Source organism: Podarcis raffonei, chromosome 4 (assembly GCF_027172205.1).
Source record: "Podarcis raffonei isolate rPodRaf1 chromosome 4, rPodRaf1.pri, whole genome shotgun sequence".
NCBI lineage: Eukaryota > Metazoa > Chordata > Lepidosauria > Squamata > Lacertidae > Podarcis > Podarcis raffonei.
This window is the reverse complement of record NC_070605.1, coordinates 43537888-43561202: the sequence shown is the minus strand read 5'-3', so window position 1 is coordinate 43561202 and position 23315 is coordinate 43537888.

Genomic DNA, 23315 nt, shown 5'->3' with positions numbered 1-23315 from the left:
CTTCTAATAGTAAGCCACACCTTCCAATAAATTGTTGTAGAATTTCTTTTCCCTCTGGAGAAATTTGATGAAATGGTTGCTCTCCCTCCAACCCAAATTTCTCTGGCCGCAACTAGAAATATTTTGAGGGGTCATTATTGCGCCACTGTAATCAAGTTAAGTTTAAAAAGACATATGTAAATGCAAATTTCAGGCAGATTTTCTGAAATCACAGATTAATGCAAAAACTTGGCCTTCTGAGTGAGCATATTCAAAAGTGACTGATTCATCCCTCTCTAGAAGAAGCCACAGAGGGTTTGAGAATGCTGGCCACATAAATGACTAATGAGATCAATTCTGAAATATTTTCTTCAGCTCTGCTTTTTTTAATCCTTCCCTTTGGATAGTGCATTTAAGCAAAACGGGATAAAAGCTCTTCCCCACACTCCTGTCCTTGAGGAAGGGTAGCTGGGTCTCAGTGAGCCATCACTCTTACTTTCTTCTTTTTCTTTCTAAGAATCACAATAGTGGGTTTTTATTGTTGAATTATCTCATAGGTTTCCCATGCTAGCCAAAGCTAATTAAATAGCCCAGTCTACCCTGCAAGGAAAAAAAATTGGCCCAATGTGTAATACATCAGAAATGAGCTGACACTGTTACAGGTTTGGACTTAATGTCCTATCCATTTCTCGCTCTCTCAGGATGTTGCTATTTGGAGACAGCCACCATTATGACCAGATAAAATTATTGCTGCTTATGTAAAATGTTTGAGTATAGCATTAAATTGCAAGGGGGAAAGGACATGTCCCTATGCATATTGTGAAAGGGCTGTTGTGAGAGACTGTCAAGAACACACAGGAAAAATTGCCCAATTGCAAACTTTGCTTTATGAACTGGAAACAGTATTACATGTTTGCAAATTAATTTAAACTGTTTTTGAACAGCGCCTGCTTGCTTCAAAGGATTCATCCTCCTAGCCAAATAGGATGATCACTCGATCATGCACCCAGCAAAATGGCTCAGAAAATGTACATTAGTTCTGTCTGCAGTCAGATAGTCATAATGACCATTTAATCTTTGCACAGGTTTTAATCACTGAATAGGAAGGTTTCTAAACATCAAAATGAGACTCACGTTCATGCTGCAAATGGATTTAAGGAAAACTGTTTCTTCAGTCCCAACTCCCAAGGTTATCTCATTTCAAACAGAACTGAGTTTCACCCTGGTCATTCCAAAAACAGTGTCTCTTCTTTCTTTGGAATCCATTCCCAGCACCCATTTAATAGAGTCATAGCCCAGTCCTACAGGTGTATGAGGTGTTAGGGGAGGGATACTTGTGCTCCTCCTCGGGTAGTTTGTCTCCCTTTGGTCCTCACCCTGCACTCAGCTCTCACCTATGGCTCCTAGAAGCTGTCAGTATGCGACAGCGGCCACAGCCTGGGAAATCTCCAGTGTGCAAGAGCACTTTGTAAAGTGGTGCATTCCTATGCAGATCTATTCAGAGGCAAGTCCCATTGAGTCCAATGCTACTTACTCCAAGGTAAGAGTGCATGGGCCCACAGCCTGAGTCAAGCTAACAAGTTTTCAGATAAGAAGCCACTCATGGGCAGTGCAAGTGATAAAAGGAAATCTGACTGTCAAGGAATTGCTTTGAAACAGAAAGAAAGAGCATGAGAATATTCTCCTACTCAGTTTGGAGTCTGTTCCTGGCCTATGACTTGTTGCTCTGCTTTGAGCATAGCAAAAATATCTGCCCTTGTTAAAGCAAATGCCTGAGCAAAGCTTACCATTTTAAGCAGTCTTTGTGATGTGAACAAAAAAACAACCTTGGGAGCGATATATAGGCCACATACCATCCTTTAGAAAGCTTTTGTTTGGTTTGTGGCCTCTTGGAATCAGAATACCAGTAATATAAAAATCTTCATTTTAAGACAGTACATGCTGAAAGTGCAGGAATTTGTCTGAAAAGCTCAACAACTGGAACAAGTTACATAAATCTTGGGTTCAGTGTCTATTTTACTTTCGGTGGGAGGTAGCAATCCTCACATACACAAGATGTGACTAAGCAACATAATTTAGTCAAGTTAACAAACAATTGCAGTATTGAAGAGACTGGATTCATACACAAAATTACAGTGCTGTTTCCCCTTCCTCCAAGCTTCAGATGTCTCCCAGCCAACAAGAGTCTCCTGTAGCTGCTTTGGACCTCTTTACTGTCAGCCAAGGGACATGGGTGGCGCTGTGGTCTAAATCACTGAGCCTCTTGGGCTTCCTGAATGGAAGGTCAATGGTTCGAATCCACATGACGGGGTAAGCTCCTGTTGCTCTGTCCCAGCTTCTGCCAACCTAGCAGTCCAAAAGCACACCAGTGCAAGTAGATAAACAGGTACAGCTGTGGCAGGAAGGTAAATGGTATTTCTATGCGCTCTGGCACTTGTCATGGTTTCCCATTGCACCAAAAGTGGTTTAATCATGCTGACCACATGACCTGGAAAGCTGGCTCCCTCGGCCTGAAATCAAGGTGAGCACCACACCTCATAGTCGCCTTTGACTGGATTTAACCATCCAGTACTTTGGCCACCTCATGAGAAGAGAAGACTCCCTGGAAAAGACCCTGATGTTGGGAAAGATTGAGGGCACAAGGAGAAGGGGACGACAGAGGACAAGATGGTTGGACGGTGTTCTCGAAGCCACAAACATGAGTCTGACCAAGCTGCTGGAGGCAGTGGAAGACAGGAGTGCCTGGCTTGCTCTGGTCCATGGGGTCACAAAGAGTCAGACACGACTAAACGACTGAACAACAACAACCATCCAGAGGTCCTTTATCTTTTTACCTTAGCGTCAGCCAATAGGAAGTGCAAGCAAGATCCCATCTATGGCTCATAAACCTCTCATTTTATAAGTGATTTGAGTCGGGAAGGATGAGCCCACTAATTAGTTATTTCAGCTAATAGGAATTGCAGCATAAATGATCTCTTAATTAATTAATTAATTAATTAATTTCATTTCTACCCTGCTCTTCAACAAACAGACTGCAGGGCCATTTGCAATGCCAATAAACAAATACGACGTATCAAAAAAATGCAGCTTAAAATAAACAAGAATAAAATCTAAAGTAGAGTCAAATAGCAACAAAAGAAATTCACAGTCTGAAGGCTCTCATTATCAGTCCCCCCCCCCCGCACCTGTCCCGAATGGATAAAAATATCTTCAGCTGGTGCCAAAAAGTTTCCAATGAAGGGGCTGATGGAACAACCAAATGGAGGGAGCTCTACAGTTGAGTGTCACTGAAGATAAGCATCTGCCTCTTGTCAAGCATATCTCCCCCAATAGGGTCTCACTCACTGATTCCAAGCCACATATTGGACAGGCGCTCCTGCAAGGCGCTCCTGCAATGCACTACACATATTTGGTTCCCAAGCTATTTAGGGCCTTTACTGCAAAGAGGTTAGCACATTTGTTTTCAGCATTCTGCATATCCATACCTCACCTGTTATAGACCTAGTTACAATGACATACCCTCCACATGTTCCAACTTTCCACAGACAGTCCTGGAATTATTAAAGCCATCCCAACTTCTGATTTAATCCTGGTATGTCCCTATTCTCCCTGCCTCTACCTCTGGCAAGCTCAGGGAGGAGGATGAGCTGGCACTTGTCCCGAGTGATGACAAGGGTGATAGCAGCAGCTTCAAGAGAGCATCCCATTGCCTCCTCGTCGCCGCCACTGCCGGCCTCCTCCCTTGGGCAGCTCAAAGCAGCTGCAAGGAGGAGGAGAGGCTGCTGTCATTGAGATCCAGCTCTGTGTGCCGCACTGGCTCTAAGGGGCAGCCAGAGGGCAGGGCTTTCCTGAGTGGAAAGAAAGGGGGAGCAGAGAAGAGCGGAACTCAAAGAGTCTTGCTTTTTTTAAAAAAAAAATGCTTTGTGCATCCAGGTCTAATCTTGCCCCTTTCTAAAAATTATTACTTATTGCTTTGTGTTTTTCTTTTTGTAGATCTACCAAATAATAAAATAAAATAAATAAATATTAAGGGCTTTTCTCAGGACAGTGCTGTTGGTGTAAGGTTGGGGGCACTCACTCTTCTTCAGATAGGAAATGGTTTTTTTGGGGGGAGTAGAGGAAGGTCAGTTGGGCGGGGGAGTGAGAAATGTCCCTATTTTCATCTGAGGAATGTTGGAGGACATTCAGTGACATCTAATCGCAACCATCCTGTTCTTCAATATTCACTTCACAAGTTTTTCTTGACCTAAAGTTTTTTCTTTCTCCTTTCATGACCAGAGCTGTGCTCCCAGCACCTCATCCTCAGGGTGACACAGGCTATTTCTTAGTGGTTGAGGGTGGCCAGGGAGGATGCAGAAGCGTCCCAACCACCTGTTTGTTGGTTAACATACGACAACACATACAATTAAATACAATAGTGATTTTTTTAAAAAAGGCTTAGTGTTAGAAACACTTCATTTTGGTGAGCATGAAGATCATTTAATTGGAGCAGTGCACCGTGACTTGTTTCCAGTGTACCTACTGTAATTGGTAAAATAACAATGTTGACAAAATGGGGCCTTTTATATACATAAAGCCCTGGCCTGCAATTAAAGTATACATAAATCTGCTCATAATACAAGCACAACAAACAAAAGATGCTACTAGAGGTTCAAGGTTTGTAAACTAATTAACAGGCAAACAACAGTAATGGGTCACAGTAACCTGCAGGAGAAGACTGGAATTAAGGGATAAACACATAAATTAGTTTCCATCGCACAACAATAATTAGCTTCTAAAGTCAAATAAAAGCTATGAACCTCTTTCATAAAAAGTGGCCTGATATATCAGAAGAAAAACCAAATCCTTCAGTTTTCCTCTTACTGAGGTTAATGGCAAAGTTTTCGTTGGTCATGAAGCGTCTGATGAGAGAAAGAGACAGAGTTAAGTGTCAAATAAAAATATATTTTAAAGAAACAACCTAACCTTTTCCTATATCTGTGAGAGTTATATGAAAACAGAACCAAAAAAGCAAATGACGGCTTCCATTTTTCAAAATACTGCAACCTATATTAAATAAATGTCATATGTTAAGCTCAACCAAGCTGACTGGTACAGAAATGAACATCCAAAGAATGTTCAGCCTCATTTTTATTTGCTGTTTATTCATCTTGAAAATTTCTGAACTGGCTTTCTGATAGACACTCAGAGCAGCTTACGATTTAAAAAATCCCCCAAAATAAAAGAATTAAGGCCATGTGTAGTCCAGTCCAACAACTAAAAGAGCTAAACCAGCAGGGAACCATCCCATTAAAATTCACACATTTGTGTGTGTAGGAGAGAGGGGAGGGAGGAAGACAGAGATGAAGGAGAGGCTTGCCTGTGATTACAATTATCTTAAACACTTCATCTTGCCAACCACGACTCCACCTCTCCATCACCAGAGATTTTCCTTAAAACACACACACACACAAAATTGCATTTGCATAGCTCTTCAAGACCACACTATAACACTCCATACTATAGTCTCTGTAGCTGGCTTGTGCTGGATTTCTAGTTTTAACAATGTGGTAAAAAAATTTTATTGAGAAGCTTTTAAGCATTACTGTATTCTGCTGTATTTTGTGTGAACAGCCTTTGGGAGAATTTTATTCTTCAAAAACAGGGTGGAAAATTTATTCAATAAATAAATAAATAAAACAGAGTGTTCTCTTGTAAGGTCCATCAATGTTATTAGCATCTTATCATCTTCTTCTTCTTTGGTGATCACTGTAGCTGAGTAAGATTGTCTTCCATTAACACAGTCTTAACTGTGTGTCTGTAAATTACTGTGAGGGCCAATTATCACCTTTTCAGAGATGATGGGGTGAAGGTCTGAGAAAAAATGGTTTGCTTAAGGTCACCTATGAGTTTATAGAAGAAATCTGACTCCAATCACAGTTGCAATCCTAAACAGACTGGGACTTAATTCTCAACAAGCATGGGCAAGATTGTCCCATAAGGTTGCAACTCTATACATGATTTTCTGGGAGTTAGCACCATTGATCTCCATGGGACTTCCTAGTAGAGAGATATAGGATTGTACTCACCACCACAACCAGAGTTGCAGCACACAGCCATTGCTATATCAACAGCCTTGCTTTTCGCAGCAGCTGCAATGAAAGGCTGTGCGGGCGGGGGGACTGATTGGGCCAGTGGTGTCATGTGATGGCAGTGAAAAAGGCTGAGGATTTTGTAGATCCCAAGCTAGCTCAATGACGGGGATCCCACCATCAAAGCTCCTCCCCAGCAGCACCTTTGATGGACAGAAGGTGGAGATCAGCACTGATGGATGATGGAGTGACACTTGCATCACTCCATCAATGGAGTCCAACTTAGTCAGAAGAACTGGATAGAGTAGGGTTACCAGACATCCCCAGATTTGCAAATCTGTCCCTGGGAAATGTGGCAGTGGCAGCCTCAGCAGCCTGGAGCCAACCTGGTAGCGCAGTTGGCTCTGACTGGCTTCAGGAGCTGCTTACTGCCACTGCTGCCGCCACTGTCGAAGGGGAACTGGTGATGTCCAGCGGTACAGATCTCCTGCCTCCTTCCCCCTTTCTTTTGACTGATCAGGGGAGGCTCAGGAGTTTTGGGCAGGCAGCGCACCATTGCCCAGGAGGGGCACAAGGCATGCAGTTTCTCTGCCGGGCAAAGTGCAAAGCCCTTCTTTCACACCCTGTGAAACATAAATGTGCAGAGTTTTTTAAAAACTGGGCAATGCCACACACCCCGCTCGTGACTCCTGAGCCTCCCCCGATCTCCTGCCCCCTTCCCCCTTTGTTTTGACTGATCAGGCTCAGGAGTCCTGGGCAGGCGGCAGTTGCCCAGGGTTTTGCACCTTTCTACAATATGCATGTGTGCTTGGGCCCAGGGTCTTTTGCCTCACCATCCCCACTTCTGACTCCCTACTGCTACTCAGCTTCCAAAAATAAATAAATGATGTGTGTGGATTTCCATGGTGTGTGTGTGTGGATTGCTGTTAGTTTAAAGCTCTCTTCAATGACCCAGTGCACCCATTAACCTGGAACACTTTGTTCAAGTTTCATTCATTTATTTTGGAGGGTTGTTTATTGCCCTAGGCCAGGGCTTTGCAACCCGCGGCTCCGGAGCCGCATGTGGCTCTTTTACACCTTTGCCGCGGCTCCGGGTGGATACTAGTGAGGGGAGGAGATGCATTGTGCGCCCCGACACTCCCCACTGTGGCGGGCGCTGTACTGGCTGTGACGTCGCATGGGGGCGGCACGTGCATTAGTCACGCACCGTCCCGACGTCACCTTCCCGCCCGCCCACCTGCTACATTGTAAGGGGCATGTACGCTGGTCACTGCATTGAAAGGGGGCATGTACGCTGGTTACTGTTTTGAAGGGGAGTGAAGAACACACACACAAAAAAGGTAACTTGTTAATTTAACGTTTATTTCTATGAGGAGGAGTAATTCTGAGGGGTCAAACAAAGAAATAATAAAAAGTGACAAAAAAGTTATTTTTATAATGACGAGTTTTGCGGCTCCCAGTTTTTTTTCCTTCGGAAACGGGTCCAAGTGGCTCTTTTTGTCTTAAAGGTTGCAGACCCCTGCCCTAGGCCAATGTTAACTATTTCACAGCCTCATTTTTCAGTTCCCTGGTTTACCTGTTGCCATGACTCATCCATCGTGTACCCAGGTATGAGGACACAACCAGGTAATGCCAAATTTACCATTGCTCATGAATAACAAAAGATATTTAATAGCAGCCCTGAGCAGAAGACAATTCACATATTTATTACCACTTGCCAAATTCATAATTGCTTGTGAACCATAACCACAAAAAGCAGAAGAATATGCACATATCTATTACTGCCAAGGCAAAATGAACTGCCATGGATACCTGCTGGAGCGAAGGACGCAGTAGTGGGTGAAATCATGCAAATAGATATATGGTAATGTAGCAAGCCTAATTTGCATGATTACCACTTGATATTTGCATGCTTAAGGCATTACTCTCTCCCTCACCCCAGATTTCAGGGTAGGGGTAGACAATAGTCTCTGAGAACTTGCCTTTAGTTTGATGGAGTTTCCAGATAATTATCAGAAATATTGGCTTCCTGTGCATCAGTTTAATCTGTGAAAGTGGTGAAAATATAGACCTTCTGCCAAACAATAGAAAGAGGAAATGCAGCAGAATTCAACAGGATATAAGTGATAAGAGGTAAAATATGCTGTATACTTTGCAGGAGAGCACCTGTCTCAGTGAAAATTAATGGAAGTGAATAATGTTTAATTTATTTATGCAATTTATGCAATTTATTTAGCTGCCCATAAATGAACATTCCTTAGGTGACTTAAAAACAAGACAGTATTGAAAACAGAAAATAATATTGAAGATCACTAATAAGCAATAAAAGACAACCAAATTAAACACCCTTGCCTTATATATAGCACAGACATCAGCATCATAGTTAATTACTATTTTTGCAAAGGTAACTTTCTAAGTGATTTACTAAGGTTGCCATGTTGGTTTTTTGGGCAAAGTTGTTGAGCTTTTTTTTAGTTTTGCCCAAAGTTATTGAGCTTTTAGGGCAAAATCACAAAAACCCCAAACCATTTCTGAGGTATTTTTATGGGAAAATGGCACTCCTGGCATGGGCTGCTATATGTCCAGATTTCCCCAGACACTTGCCTGCTTTTTGCCCAGACGCTGTGGCCGACTGCAGTGTTCTGGATATGTCTGGCAACCCTAGATTTACATTAAATTGGGGTGAGACAAGAATAACCAGTTTACAGCTCAAATTGTTGAACATTCCACAAGTGAGGAACTGCCACTGAAAAGGCCCATTCTCATTTTTTCATCCTCTGGACCTTCTGTGGAGGAAGCACACGAATAATGGCTTCAGAGGATGATTGCAAGGTCTGGGGTTGGTTCATATGGAGAGATGTGGTCCATGAGGCCAGCACTTTGAACTGGAAATTAATTTGTAGCCAGCATAGTCAAGCCAGGGTTGGTGTTATGATATGCCAAGACCATCTTGACCCTGTTTCTGTACCCCCTTCAAAGGCAGCCCTGCAAATGGCACATTGCAGTAATCTAGCATACAGGTTACCAGAGCAACAGAAGTTAGGCTATCCCTGTTCACATAGGGGTGGACATGGAGTTAAGGCCCCTCCCTTCTTCTTCTCCCAAACCCTTGCTATGAAAACCTCTGTTTTAAAAGGATACTTATCCTCTCTAGTGACATCATGTCCCCCATTACCCCGTGGCAACCTCCCAGACCCTCCAAGTGTCCCTATTTTGCAGGGACGTCCCTGATTTAGAGAAGCCAACCTGGTTTCTGATTTGATCCCAGAATGTCCCACTTTTCCTTAGGATGTTCCTATTTTCATTGGAGAAATGTTGGAGGGTGTGGCATTATCTGAACCCCCCCGAGCCATCTGAAAGCAGTCCTGCATAGGGAAGTTTTTTAATGTTTTGTTATGTTTTTATAGATGTTGGAAGCTGCCCAGAGTGGCTGGGGCAACCCAGGAAGATGTATGGGGTATAAATAGTAAAAGTATCTTTATGGAATGGTACATCCCTATTTTCAGCAGAAAAATGTTGGAGGGTGTGACCTCCCCCTCTCCATTCTTCAGTTTCTGTCCACTTTTCAGCCAGGGGAAAGACAACATCTGCATGCTCAATTGTTCTTAATGAGCCGGTACTTGGCTCTCTTTGTGTTCTTAATGGCATTGCTATCAGTGATTTCCTGAACAGGAGAACTGGTTCAGCCAATGTCTTTCACTGGCCTGGCATCTTCCCTTCTTACTACAGCTATTAGATAAAGTCTACCCTTTACTAAAGGGATGCAGGTGGCACTCTGGGTTAAACCACAGAGCCTAGGGCTTACTGATCAGAAGGTCAGTGGTTCGAATCCCCGCGATGGGGTGAGCTCCTGTTGCTCAGTCCCTGCTCCTGCCCACCTAGCAGTTTGAAAGCACGTCAAAGTGCAAGTAGATAAATAGGTACCACTCCAGTGGGAAGGTAAACGGCATTTCCATGCGCTGCTCTGGTTCGCCAGAAAGTGGCTTAGTCATGCTGGCCACATGACCCGGAAGCTGTACGCCGGCTCCCTTGGTCAGTAAAACGAGATGAGCACTGCAACCCCATAGTCATCCGCGACTGGACCTAACGGTCAGGGGTCCCTTTACCTTTACCCTTTACTATATTTAGGATTATGGGGAGTCTGCCCCCACCCACCCACAAATTCATAACATGAACCATGAAACTGAAAAACAAAGGTGTCAGGCCAGCCAATTACCTCAACATTAAGTCAAAGTGTTTCCTCTCCAAATCACCAAGAAAGTGTACTTTGGGTAGGTGTGAAAATGCTGTGAAAGTCAGCCCCTAATGTGGACTATGCTCTAATTATAATCCCAGTGCTCAAGGATGTGCATTAAGGTATACTACAAGAATCAAGAGCTGTAGGTGTATGCCGATGTCTGGCTGCTGCAGTTCTGCTAATGAAGCTACATTAAATTTGCTCTGAAGAGCTGGATGCCGGCTGGCTAGTTCCATCTTCTGCACAACAGTGCACTCACCAGTTTATTTATAACAAAGCCCTGGGGCAGCCGTATCAGTGAGACTGTATCCAAACAGGCATGCAGCATCTTCTGCTCAATAGGCAATCTATTCAATCCTTCACACTGATGTGAACACCAGGCTTGCACGAGCATAAACCATCCTGATGAATTCAGTGAGTTGGATCACTGCACCCAGTTCTCATGGCTGATTAGCTAGTTGTCCTTCATAGTTCATACACCCATGCCTACTATATTTTCACAAAGAGGGGATGTAACATTCTGTACAGGCCTTTTGGTGTCTTCTTGATCAGCTTGTTTTTTTCCTTTTTCTTTTTCTGGTGCATTCATTGTTGAAATACGTGGGAAAGAGAGGGAAAGGAATCCAGCAGTAACTAAAAGTGGGGAGGGCATGCCGCTTTTGTATTATTTCCTTCGGTAGTTGAGATGAAGGATATGTGCACAAACGCATCAAAGCAATTTTGCAGCTATTCTAAGGCTTGTACTCCGATATGCTTTGTGAGAAAATATTAGACAGTTTAGTCATGGAAGAACCTGGTGAGTCTGCCTCTCCAGACATCAAAAAGCCCCAGATTCTTGTTCCGATCTAACTCTGTGCACAAGAAAGAACTGAAGCTGAAATAACGTAGCCCACATCAGATAAGCCCAATAGCAGAAATCAGCTATTGAGTCAGAAGGGATGAGAGGGTCTAAATTCAAGCCCTGAGCACTGCTTCCAGAAGCCAGTCAGTGCAATTGCAATTCATGGCTTAACATGGGATCCTGGGTGGTGGATGAGGATGGGGCATCATGTGCACTGTAGGGCTGTGCCCTGGCTTTGGGAAAATCCCACATCCCAAACCAAATGAGGCTGATTCAGCCTGGTCCATGATTTGCCTGGGGCAGGTTAAGGCAGCCGCAGATTGAGCGCCCAGAGTCAGGTCTACCTGGAATGATCTGGGGCTGTCTGAAGGGGGGCAGTTGAGTGACTGCACATTTAAGCAAGGTTTAAGCCAGGGGTCAGCAAACTTTTTCAGCAGGGGGCCGGTCCACTGTCCCTCAGACATTGTGGGGAGCTGGACTATATTGGGGGGGGGTCATGTAAGAGCACCACGAGCCCCAGTGGCTGGTTACCTGTGTCTTGCAAGCAGCAGGGGCTGGCAGTGGCAGGAAAATGAGAGGCATGTGAAAGGGCTCCGGAGAGGGGCTGCTTAAAATGGTGGCTGCTCAAGCGCCGCTGCTGCTGGCACCAACAAAGCCCAGCTGCCTTCCTCATCTAGGCAGGGCGGGGAGAAGCTGGGAGGAGGGAGGGAGGAGGCACGGGTGGCACTGCTGTGTGAGGGAGAGGGAAAAGAATGTGAGCACTGGCAATCCATGCAATGATTTCCGGACCATCTGTGGGCCAGATCCAGAAGGCAATTGGGCCTGATCCAGCCAGCAGACCTTAGTTTGCCTACCCATGGTTTAAGCCTTGTCTCTACGTGCATTTCCTTCTCCCATCTCCTCACTACCAATAACCTGTTTAAGTAGGGTTTTTTTAAAAAAAATAAACAATGAAGACTGTGGGAGGCCCCCAGTTTGGTTTAGGGCTCAGGTTATTCCAGGTTTATACCACTGGAATTGGTAACCCACCCAACTATGAACGATGATAAAGACAGTTCATCCTTCACAACCTTTCGCCTCTATCATTTATAAACTAGGAGAACCCTGAAAGAAGAACTTGTGCATATAAAAAGCTTACCCCAAATATAGGCTAAGCTCTCAGGACATAATTAGTATGAGGAGAAATAGATCCAGAAGCCAGGAAAAAAACATGGTGGGGGTAAAGCTGTTAATAATAAACAGCACCACATACAGAGCAAATATAGCAGCCCTCATCAGAAATCACTGGAGTGCAAAAATGTTCCACATTTGCATCTCCATATGACCAGCATTCACTTAGCAATCCTCCGCATGCAAAAACCACTTGTTAAAACTATCACAGAGGGGAAGGGCAAACTTCAGAATAAAAGTATGAGGACAAAACAGCAGCCCCTTTCAAGGATGCCAGTGGATCCTTATCTGCCTGTACAAAACCCCGCTGTTACTGATGGCACAGAAGCAACACGCTCAAAGGTTTTCTCTCAAATACATCCCTACATCCCTGTGTCTTTCTGTCTTGATTGTGAGAAGATCAGTTCCTGTTTTTAAAGAATTTCTTTGAAAGGCAGGGCTGCCACAGCTGTCCATTTTATATGGCATAGGCTGCTCTGGAATCCAGAAATTATAAAACCCCATAACTTATGCCCCCTTTTTTTTAAAAAAAAGCATATGTGTGAAATTCAAAGTGTGTGCTTCAGATTATTTCTAAGATCAAGTAGCATGTTAAAGCCAGAAGATGTGTTGATGAACCTTAATAGAATTGCATTTTATTATTATTATTATTATTATTATTATTATTATTATTATTATTATTATTATTATTCACATTTCTGCCCAGCTGTTCCATAAATGTACAAAGAGGCTAACAAAAGCTGAAATGCTAAAACATCACCTTTCTAATTGGCAAAGTACACAACAGTAACCTTTTGTCTACAGACAAAAACTGGCAATAAGTGAAAATTACTATCCCACTTTTTGGTGATATTTTGGGATTTCGTTAAAAGAGAACCAAAAATATTCACCCATTCGAGGCAAGACAACTGAATGCAAAAAGCACCCTCTTCAGTCCTCATTGCCTTAGCCAAGTCTCACTGGTTATGTAGCCTTATGGCATCATCATGTTTACCACATGATCCCCAGTTAGCTGCAGTCACTTGTGGAAAGAGAATGCTGGGGCAGAGGATAATGGCAACAAAGCATCAGTGGAGAGGGAAATCAATTAATATGAAAAAGTACAGAAAGCCAAGCGATATCATCAAGTCCCTCCACCCCTTCTCCCCAGTCTGGAAGATTTCGGTCTCCTTTGAACACACCACTTTCTTCCTGAAAAACAAACGTGCACATTCAACTTAGCCCTGTTTGAGAATCAAATTGACATACAGCTTGATACCTGGGCTGTAGCTCAGTGGTGCCATATTGGCTTTCCATATGGATGATCCCAGGGAATCCCTGCTTGAAACCATGGAAAGCCATTGCCGGTCAGTCAAGACTGGGGTTCAGGCACCAGCTAAGAACACCTCTGCCATCAACAAAAGATACACACTTGCAAATGTATAGATGGCAAGACACAAAAAGCCCCACCACTGAGATTAACAGAATAAATTTGTGCACCTTGTAGTAAATAATATGTGTATATAGATGCTTCTGTGAAACATTTTTACTTCAGGGAGACAGACAGAGAGACTAGAGGAAGTTTAACACATTATTACAAAAGGAACTCTTCATTAAAATGCCATCAGTACTAATCATCATAATTTTTGATGAAAGAAATATATATTGTACTGCATATTAGCTAGCAATTCCTAGCTCAGCTTTTTTTATCTCCTCTATCAGTTTGGCTGCTGCTTTGCCTAGTGATAGTGCCATAATTGGGGGGGGGGGCTAAAAAGATATATATTTAGCCAGTTTCCTGGCTTCTCACCACTATAATTCATAACATGACAAAGAAAATGACAGTGCAGTTGTATTCATGTCTATTCACAAGTAAGATCCATTGCATTCAGTGGAGCTTACACCCAGGTAAATAGGAAGAGGATTGCAGCCTCAGATCCAGATGAGATATGCACTTAATTTGCAGCAAGCCATTACATAGCCTGTTTCTGAGTAGACATGCATAGGATTGCACTGCGAGAGAGGAGCTAAATACCAAAAGTGGGTATTATTTGCATTGGTCGACCTTTATCAATGCACAAGTCAAGATTGGGTGCTCAAGGTCTACATTCGGTATCATCCCAATTAATTTGCATTGAGCTATTTCCATGCATTCATTTAAAAAAATATATACTAAATCTCTATGCATAGTTATGCCTTTCACAGCTGACTACCTGAATTTAGCCCCTTCATATAGTGTCATAAATTGTTTCCAAATGGCAAAGTAATTCCTGTTAAATGTTGCCTCTGCTTTTCAGTGACCTGTGTGAGATCTTAAAATTGTGCCAAAATATCCAAAGCCACAGTAAAGGCAATTACTTCTGGACAATCTGTGTCCAGATGTTCTATTTGCTACTTGAGATATGTGTATGTTTCTCTTCTATAGCTTTGTCAATGGATGAGTGGGTTGTTTTACCAGATTGTCTAGCTGCTTTTATGTGCAGCTAGAACATTACAATTATTCCCATTAGAGCTGGGAGGAGAGGGGGGGAACCAGCCAGCCAAAGAAACAAACAAACAGTGGCCACAGTCCACGAGCCATCAATTTGCTTAAGCATGCCTGACAGTGCATTGGATTGTGGCCAGCAGCAGAGATGCCTTTGAACAGTCCCAGATCCATAAGTTGCTCCTAGAACCAGTTTGTTTGTTTTGCTTTTCAGCTCTAGCCTGCCTTGCCTTTGTGGCTCAGGAACAACCATCTTTAAAAGAACTCATTATTCTTCACCATAACTCTTGTCAATTTTATTATTCCCATGTTATAGATGAGACTAGCTGAGGTGTCAAGGATCCCTCTCAACAAGGCTATGCAGGTGCTGGAAACCTCTTTTTGTAGAGAAGGAAATTTTTGAGAAATAGAGGGGCAGGTTTTGGAACAGCACAAGCTTAAGGAGCTACAGGATTCAGTGGAAGCCCTAGAGTAACAACAAAATACTTGGATACACTGGTGGGACCCCCTCCTGGGCTAAGTATGCATTGGATACTAAGTGTAGATGGGTTCCCATGAGGAAAGACACAGTGATAACAGCAAGAACATTTATTGAACTAACAGAACTGGAAAACAGGGGCAACTGCTTATATACATTTCTGAAAGCCTGGGCCACTTCCACTCCCAACGTGATTGGCTGTCTAAATTTTCAAGCTGCGAATCATAACTCAGAGTTTAAGAGCCAATGTCAGAGGTCCAAATCTGAAATGTTCTGTGATTGGATATCATATATCAAATCAGAATACAGGGGCTTGGAATCCTTAGTCCAGACTCAAGCTCAGGCAAACACAGACCACTGAATACATAACAGATACAGTGTGATGTAAGCATAAGGTTGCTCTGCTGTTTGCTAAAAAGCAAAGGTCAGTGCAAAATCCTAAAAAGAGCTGACATTTGCTATGGAAGAAATGAACAAAAATAACAAAATGTTGCTTGAAGAGGTGCCAACCTTTCTGGGCCAGTGGGCACATGTGGAATTTTCAGGTAGCACCCTGGATGCAGTCATAAAATGGCTGCCATGGGAGTGTGGCATATCAGTCCCACTGTGCTCACTCACACAGAGATGCCCTTTGCACTTCTCCCCTGCTAAGAGTGGGTGGGAGGGTGGGCACCCCATTCTGGCATTCAGTGAAATATGGCCATTTTTAGGAGGGGCATTCAGTGTCGGAGAGTCTGAGCTAGTGCAGACAGGAGCTGAGGAGGAAGAGCAGGCTGTCTCTCTTGCACTGTAGATTTTTGAGGGGATATTTATGGGTACTGTCAGAGGTACTGGTGGGTGCACTGGTGCACACCAGTGCCACACTGGTGATCGTACACTTATCTAAGATGCTAATATAGCAATAGATTCTTGCCTAAACTTGATCAACACAAGAAATCCTCACCTGACCATCAGTGAAAAGCAGGCACACTACAATGCCTGCATGGAGTGTATATTAACCAAATATAGCTGTTTCATCTTGTGCAGAAAAGTGGAGTACAATGCAAATTGTTAATAAATAATAATACATATTACACATGCAGAAGGTTTCAGGCACCACCAGGTAAATGGACTTCAGCTTGTAAGGCTACGGAAGACCACTGCCTAAAACCATGGAGTCACATGTAGAGCTTCCTTGGAATCTTCTGCCAAGGCTGAGTCATCAGCAACTGCTTTAAACACAAGGGCCATATTCCAGGTAGCTTCCTCCTACCTACATTGGTGGATAGATCCTGCCCCCTAGCAAGTTAATTTGGTGTGGTGGTGGTTAGGGCTTTTTTTCAGCCCAAACTTGCCGCAACTCAGTTCTGGCACCTCTTAGGTGGGCACCATTGCCATTCTAAGAGAGGAGGGTGTTCATGGTGAGTTCTGGCACCTCTTTTCCTAGCAAAAATAGCACTGGTGGTGGTAGTAGCAGTGCTGCAACCTGCACTCACCATTTCAATTTCCAAGTCAATGCTACATTGTGCCGACTATGGGTAATCAAAGTGACCAGTGGCTCCCAGACTGGCCACTGGTGTGGGAGGGTGATAAAGGTCCAGCATCAGCATCAGTGTGTTTGCTGAAGCCCTGCCAGCTGCCCAAAAGACGAGAAGGGGCTGAAGTCAACCTTGCAGTTCATGTAGCTCTTTGGACCACCAGCAAGATTTCTTAGGTCCACATGCTCTCGTCCACTTTCATAGATCTTGTTCCCTGACAAAGGAGCTTCCAGCTGACAGAAGAAGAACATTTGTGCCCTAAGCATATGGGATGAAAATAATAAACCAGTTTTGGAGGCCGTCTGGATGACAGTGATATTCAAGCATTAAAATACAATCAGGAAGAAAAGATGGAGAACAACACATATAACAGTTTTTCTCCCTTGCCGCTATAAGAAGGAAAACTTTCCTATTAAACCACCAGTGTTCTCATTCCCCTGCTCCCCCGCAGCATGCACTTTCTTTCTGTGAGAAAGAAAAAACCCGCACATATTGTGCCTCACGACACGCACTGCTGCTTTCCATTTTCACTTCCATAAATACGTCAAGTTTCAAAAGTCGTCTGTGTCTATAAGCATTTAGGCACTGAAAATGTTAAAATCCTTATTAGATGACTCAAGCTTTGTATTCCAGGCAAGGCTGGTGCATTGACGTTAACTTGTTTGAATCTTAAATTGCATCACTAGGTAGGCATTGATAGGCATTTTTTCGATCACACAACTACTTCTGCCATGCACCAGAGGAATAGGCAGAATGAGCAAAACACATACATTATATCCTGATGTTTCCCCCCTACAGTATTTGCATGTCTATTAGTCACTAAATATATTATTTTAATGATTCATCGCATTCTACCAGGATCCAGAGCCTATAGATATATCGGCATGCTCATATGTATATCAAACATTGGCTGGCTTCCTGTATCTATAAAAAGCATTAGCACTGCAAAGAAATACCTGGAAGTATTCTTATGAGAGTGTTCAAATATATACATTATTTGCGAGCTTGAAAACCTTGATTTTGCATTTGGACAAGTGGATATGATTCTAGCATTCAAGGAATTTGGCTGAGCTGCTTGAACCCAAATGGATGAAAATAAATACTAAGGGCACTTCTTCAATAATTGTATGAAATAAAGTACCTTTGCCTTTAAAATGTGCTATTGTGGGCCAAATTAAGGCCCTTGTTGAGATAGCTGGCTACAATGCAACTGTTACAAAAGCCCGGCGCCTGTCCCCTCTCTCTGCCAAGCAGTGGCCAGAGCGCATTGGGTCACAGACATACATACAGGGTCTATGCCCCTTCGGAGTACAGAAGACACGGCGGAGGCTGTCATGCTTTAAGAAATAGGGCTTATTTGCCTATTTACACCTTCCATCTTCATGGAGGGGGTCCAGATCCTACAGCATGGCCCAGAGCATTGCAGGCCATCCTTCCTTCACTCTTGCCAAGATGGATCTCCCCTTCCTTCATCTTTCTTCTTCCCAACCACCTGTCTCCTTGATCCTTGCCCATCCTGGCTAATAAAAGCGAGCTGGGAAGGGCTGGGTGATGGGCTCTGCAAGGTGGTGAATGCTTCCTTCTGTGAGGGAGTCTTCTCAGCCCCGCTGAAAAAGGAGATCATTAAACTGCTTCTTAATCATTAAACTGCTTCTTCATCTTTGGACCCTTAGTTGTTAAGCCACTCTGGGAATTGTAGCTCTCTGTGGAAGATGGGTAGCAAAATATGCTGCCAGCATCATTTCCCAAGGGAGGAGAGTCCTGATGAGTCCCCTTCTGTCTTCATTATTAACTTATACTACTCTGCCCACACACCCCTTTTCCCCTCTCCATCTGTTAAGAGAAAGAAAATATAGCAGAGGGTCCTTCAAACTTTCTTGCCAAATGATCAAAAACACTCAATGTGATTTCTGAGGAATTGAAAAGAGCACTCAAGGGTCCCATTGATATTAGGGGGGAGGCCAGGTTGCTCCCCCCTCCTGTGTGTCATACACAAGGCAGCCAATGGATTTCTAAACCCTGATCATTAGAACATTCAAATAACACGCATAAGATTTCTGATTAGCTGCTATCACAGTTGCAGCCCAGCTAGAAGTCATCACATCTCTGGGTTATGGCTAAATGGTTTGCTTTGAAAGAAAAGTATTGAAATCAAAAGAATTTCATCCTGTGATGGAAATCTTGATCTAATAAGTGAGAAAAGAACAGGATGTAAAGATGTTTTAATCTCTTTACAGTACTGTAATAAATCAACTTGTTGGAGCTTTTAATAGAGGCAAGGTACTTCAGAACCCTCAAACTTGATGCACTCATTTAATTAGGTGCTAGCAGCTGAAAAGTTAACACTAATTTCCTTTCTTCTTCATTGTGTTCCTCTTCCTTGCCTTTGCAGCTAAAGGAAATGATATCTCCAGTCATTGCCCATGGACAGAAAAGAGGCTTGCTGCAATCTCTTTTCAAGGCTGAGGCTTTAAAATGCACATGTATACTTAAATTAACTAGAGTTTTCTTCTGTATTTGCTTAAACTGTCCATCTGAAAATGCATGTTATAGCAGGGATGTCTTAATAGACACTGTACAAAGCAACCACTCTTGAAACTGTGGAGATGAATGGATCCAAGGCTGAAAAAAGGGATGATGGAAAATTATTATATTCCACTGCAATAAAAAGGTAATGGCACAGTGTGAGCTGAAACTATTTAGCTCCACCCAGATGCTGGGATAACCTGGACTGTGGAATCTGCAATGTACATACTTGGGTTCCTCCATTATATTGAAGGGTCAATGACATCCCACTGGCTACTCTTTGACCTTGCATTGCTTACTCTGAAGCCTCTGGCATGCTGAGCTGCCACTTGCCAGTCAGTCAACACATTAAAGACCTCCAGATGATGGAACTGTGTGTAGCACAGCAGTTAGAGATGGCCCAAGCTGTGCTACACACATTCCTCGAGGATGACTGTAAATCAATTGTATTATTTACATGCTGCAGGCCCCAGGTTCCATTCCCAGTATAGAAAATGTAGAGATCAGTGCCTGTCAGTGTAGAAAATGCTAAGCTATATCAACCAGTATGAAATAGCTTCCTGTTCCCCCTTTTCCATTTCAAGAATGAGTCTGATGCATCACATGTCCCATTTGATCCAGGCAAGGAAGTTGTCCAGCAAGATGTCTGCACCAGCTTTGAACAGGGCTGATGGCCCCACATCTTCTCAGAGCTGCTCAGGGTCTGAATGCACATGGGGCTTGATTTCTTTCTCCTGGGTTGGCATGATGGATGTGCAGTCCTAGGCTGCTAGTTGGACTCTTCTGTTGCTGGGCATGTGTTTTGACCTGGACCTCTTGTCTAGGTTTAGATAATATAATGTTTGATGAAACAGAAGTATGAATGGAATTTCACACACATCTGAGTAGTGACTCTGTTACTTGGGGATATTAGTGGCATCCAGTGAGATTTGACAAATAACAGCCTAATTAAATGAAGGCAGGAAGCTGGGAAAATGAGGTCTGCATTGGAATGTGCCCAATTACAAGTACAATAGTTGGATGAGACATTGCTACATCTCTCTGTGTTTAGGTAGAAAGCAGAACTGAAAACCTGAATGGATTTAGGAGCTTATTGATTCTATATTAAAACACTCACCCCTGACTTAATTGTAGGGCTGACAAACCCAAAAGATTCTGTGACTCAGAATTGTGCTTCTTCCCTGTGCTAAAATTGACTAAAATATATGTGCAGAAAAATGCCTTTTCATTCCACTTTGTTACAGATAATTAGCCTTTCAAGGAAACTACTAACAAGTAGAAAGAAACAAAGGGGTTGGGGGATGACAGGGCTCACTTAAAATCTATGCCCAACCAGACGTTCCATAGTACCGATGGGTCTCGTACTAGTTCATTTCTGAAGCCACCTGGCTAATCCATTTCCCAATATTTGTTTTTAATGAAACTATTAAGGATAGCATTTAGCTCTGGGCCGTCTACCAAAGGTACAGTATCCTGATTTGGCCAGCAGGACTGGATCCTTGGAGGCTTGAGTCGCATCTGAATTCCAGATCCATCTGGAAGTAACAGAAGATTCTGGGCTTTGCTCTCAAAGATTTGTGGAAGGGGAAAAAAGTTTAGTTCAGTTAGACAAATGCCAAAGCTCACTAGCAGAGATGAATCCCATCAACCCCTGTCAATTTGTGTGAGTGTTGAGCTTAGCAAGAACTGGTGTGCTATCACCACTAACCTCACCCAGAGAATGATGAATTTTCAATCCATCCAGTGGCAGAGCGTCTTGCTCCAGCACCGGGGGGGTGGAGCGCAGGCAGGGGTGGGGCTGGCGCACATCTTGGGAGCAAGGCACGCCACCCACAGGGGTGTGGCATGTGTTCTGGGGGTGGGGCATGCTGCCTGCAGAGGTGTGGCGCATGTCCTGGGGGCATGGCGCGCCGCCCACAGGGGCGGGGCACGCATCCTGGGGCGGGGCATGCCACCTGCAGGGGCGTGGCACCCATCATGGGCAGGGGGGCAGCCAAGATGGCACCCCACTGGGATCATGCTGCCAGAGGCGGTGTGCTTCCTCCGCACTCCTCTTCCTCCGCCAGTGAATCCATCTCCTCACCCCGATAGTATGGAGTAAGTGCATTACTTAATTCTTGGAGAAACATGCTGACGAGGCCCTTTAAAGTTCTCCAAATAAAATGTGACAGGAAGAAAATCCTCTGTTAAGTGCTGAAATCCATATATTATTGAAATTAAGGGAAAGCAGGCCTGTTCTTAACCTCAATCAACAGTACTGCCTTGGAATTTTCAAGCAAGCAGATGTCTGTGTGCAGAGCCAACAAAACAATAGAATGAAATCAGCAGCTCATGCACATATGTAACAAACATTAAAGTTGTAATTCTTATTGAGGAATAAGCCCCATTGAACACAAGGAGACTAGTGGCGGACTTTGGTCTTTAAAATTTCAGTGGCAAGCCCAAAATTCGGTGCCTTTTACCTCTTGCCTTCCATTCTACTCAAACCACTATGTTATAGTTGTGAAGCCCTGCAGCGGCTCTAGTGTTGACGCCCAGTGCGGCAGAACCAGTTGCACCGCCCTAAATCCTATTCTGGGGAGACTGAACTTAACTGTGAGTAGGATTTCTCTGCTAAATCACTGAAATAGCTGGGAATGCACTGAGTTGCCTCTCTGAAAGTGAAGAAAGGACCAAAATCCTATGCGGTTACAGGATTCCACTGCACCACATATAGAGAACTGCATATAGAGGTTATAGATATAAAGAAGTCAAAATATATTTGGATGCATGCACCTATAACTGTTCTCTCTGTGTGTTGCTGTTCGGTTGGAGTGAAGAAATCACAACTCCCTTTCTTGGAGTCAAGCCTTGTTAGCAAGATTAGCATACTGTTGCTGTTTCGTATTCCAGTGGCCCCAGCTGGGTCTGAAGCCATTTTGGCAGGGGCTCAAACCAATTACTATGAAATCCTTACTAGCCAGACATTTGCTACACTTGTGTGATCACCTCTTCCAGGGGGCACTGATTACTTACAAAAGAACTGAGGCTGATCATATGGGTGCTTTTTAAGAAGCCATGCTTCCTTACACCAGGTATGTGGGTTGTCAGGCATACCCAGGATTTCATTCCCTCTTAATTGCTATGGTGAAACAATGTCTCAGATTGAGTTACCAAAAAGCAAAGTGATAGTGAAGCAGACAGAGCACAAGCCTGACATTAGACTGCAGGGACATTCATAAGAAGATCTGACCACCGTTCACTCTTGTTTGCACAGTCAGGTTGACAAGGGAGGGAGGATGAGGAAGAACATCCTCCCTCTTCCCAAGAACTTTGAAGGGCCGGGATGGTGGTTCTAATCCATGTTAGTGGTTGTGATAACATTTTAAGGTGATGAATCCAGAATTAAAGGAACAGATTTCCATAAAGTCAAAATAAGACTGTTTTCAATACATTGGGGGTGGGGGTGGGGAGTCAAAAACAAGTACAGGTTGATTTTGCATGGTATGATAAACAGGATATGAAAGGATATGATTTTACATGCTCACAAAATCTTACTATAGCAGATTAAAAGCATACCGCATTCCAGTCACTAATAAAACCACTGAGTGGTAGTCCATAAACATAGGAAGCTGCCTTATACTGAGTCAGACCATTGGCCTATGTACTGTCTACTCTGACTGGCAGCTGGTCTGCAGTGTACCAGGAAGGTGTTTTCCCCAGTGCTATTTGGAGAGTTGTGGAATTGATGTTCTGCATGCAAGGCAGATGTTCTGCCACTCAGCTATTGGTTGGTTGACATCTGTATTTCTTGGGAGAAACAATGGAAGAGTGCACCTTTGAGGGTGAGATCAAGCTTTGGAACATTGCAGTGCCTGCTGTGGCTGTAGAGACTGATGTGGGAGAGATATGTTTTGTTGCAGCTGGGGCAGATGAAGACATTTGGTTGTGCTGCTGCAGATGCACCATGGCGTTTCTTCTCTCTGTGCTTCTCCCAGTGGTCATTCTCCTCTGGTCACTGCTAGGGATACATGACTTGACTGCCTGCCTCCA